Raw genomic sequence first — 2,500 nt, forward strand, 5'->3', positions numbered from 1 at the left:
TGTTTTCCCCAATAAACCCCTGTTGCCTTCCTACCTGGTACACTGCGTTTGGGTCCTCCTTCCGCCCCCACCTCAACACTAACTCTGTCTACTGTAATTCAGTGTTTTTTGGGGGACCACAGTAGTCCACTGCTCTGACAAGAGGAAGGTACAACTAATTAAAAAATATATTCAAAGATGTACAACTCTACTATTCAAACTACTAGAACTGTTGGGTCATTGTAAATTCTGGAGTGTGGTCTGGACCTGCTCTATCTGTAAAGTGTCTTGAGATAAGTCTTGTTGTGAATTGATACTATAAATAAAATTGAATTTAATTGAATAGATGTTTTGACTTTTGGAATAATTTGTCCTTATAGTCTGCTTCTCATGGAAACCGGGGGGCCTGTTGCACGAAAGTAGAACAAAGATATCCAGGATATGACTTAGTGTGATCCGCTCATCGCGGCTTAACAGGTTGCACAGTTGCCAAGCCAGGATGAGAATGTGAAGCTATATCAAGCCAGGTGTAGATAGCTGGGATTAGTGCACGTTCATGGCTTTCTTAAATAGACCACGGTATCAATCACAAATTTACTGATGCTGAAGTGGAGAAGACCTATGCGGCAAATTTTTCACCCAATGAGCAGCAGCTTTTAATGAAAAGTAACGAGGAGGTGAAGCACATAATATGCAGAAAGGGAAATACGGCTGTTGTCAAGCGGAGAGAAAAAAGTCCCACAGACTTAAACTGAATGGGTAAGTATGTAAAAATATCTACTTAGCCTAGCCTACTAGTCACTCCACTTTTTTTTTTCTTTAAAGTTGTCGGCTACTTTGTGTTTTCATTGCTTCAAATATGCTAGTTTTATGTTTCTGTTTTTAAGTAATAAATGTGATGGTTTTACTGTAAAGTGTCTTTGAGTTGCCTACCACGTAAAGCACAATACAAATACAAAGTATTTTTATTTAGCCTACTTTGCCTTAAAAGTGAGCAGAGGGAGTTATTGTTCCTCGGTAATGTACCCTAAGGACTCTAGGCTTAATTTCAAACCATGGCCGCGGGAACTAGGGGTGCGGAGGGTGTCCTCCCTAACAAAAGGACAAACAATTACAACCATAATTTAACAAAACAAAAATATATATTTTTTTAATAAATTGATTTTTAATATAAGCCTAATCCCTTTCATTAGAAATGAAATGTAATACATTTTACAATTTGGTAACTAAGCGATAAACACATAATTTGATCAGAATGAATCTGCCGATGTGCGCCGCTGCCTCCGACGCTGGTGAGTGAAGGTAGTTGTGGGAACTTTTCCGGCGGGTCAGCAGTAGGCCCACAGGCTAAAAAGCCTAAAAGATCCGAGGCAGAAAACTCAAAAAACTTTAACCGAAAGAAATAGCAGCAGCACCTCTCCACCCGCACACTCCCAGAGCGACCTCCTTGCACCAGACCACTAGGCAGCTAATATTGTTAGCCAAGCTAGCAGCACCTCTCCACCTCCACACTCCCAGTGCGACCTGCCAGCAACAGACAAGCGGGCAGCTAATGTTAGCCAAGCTAGCATCACCTCTCCACGTGCACACTCCCAAAGCGAGCTGCCAGCAACAGACCACCAGGCAGCTAATGTTAGCCAAGCTAGCAGCACCTCTCCACCTCCACACTCCCAGAGCGACCTGCTAGCAACAGAACCCCAGGCAGCTTATATTGTCAGCCAAGCTAGCAGCACCTCTCCATCTCCACAATCCCAGCGCAAACTGCCAGCAACAGACCACCAGGAAGCTAATGTTAGCCAAGCTAGCAGCACTTCTCCACGTGCACACTCCCAAAACGACCTGCCAGCAACAGACCACCAGGCAGCTAATATTGTCAGCCAAGCTAGCAGCACCTCTCCATCTCCACAATCCCAGCGCGACCTGCCAGCAACAGACCACCAGGCAGCTAATGTTAGCCAAGCTAATAGCACCTCTCCACCTGCACACTCCCAGAGCGACCTGCCAGCAACAGACCACCAGGCAGCTAATGTTGTTAGCCAAGCTAGCAGAAGCAGGGCAGCCACGGAGGGAACCTTAACAACTTCAACTCAGCGCTGCAGCCTCGGGGTCACACTTGGTAGACGTTTTGGAGATGAGGATTTCTTGTGTTTTGACTGCAGCACAAGGTAAGAAAGCTGGTTTATCATCCCGCTGCCTTGCAGTGAATCGGCATCAACTGTTCTAACAGTTAAACTAAAGGTTTATACGAGTTATTGGAGATAATTAGTTTTTTTACTTATATTTTAACTATCCTACCGTATTGTTGTACAATTATTAGACCCTTTTAAGAACTGTTGACATACAGCCCATTATCTTTATTGCTTTAATTTGCTATTGCTGTGCTACAAAAACTCAATGCTGCATTTCTCTATTTCAATGTTTGTGCCAGGACTGACCGGCTTGCTTTACTTTCATTTGTTTTAATATAATTCAGTGATTATTCTGTGCCAATGTGCCTATATCCTGCGTTAACCGTGCCTAG

Source organism: Etheostoma cragini, chromosome 5 (assembly GCF_013103735.1).
Source record: "Etheostoma cragini isolate CJK2018 chromosome 5, CSU_Ecrag_1.0, whole genome shotgun sequence".
Taxonomy (NCBI): Eukaryota; Metazoa; Chordata; class Actinopteri; order Perciformes; family Percidae; genus Etheostoma; species Etheostoma cragini.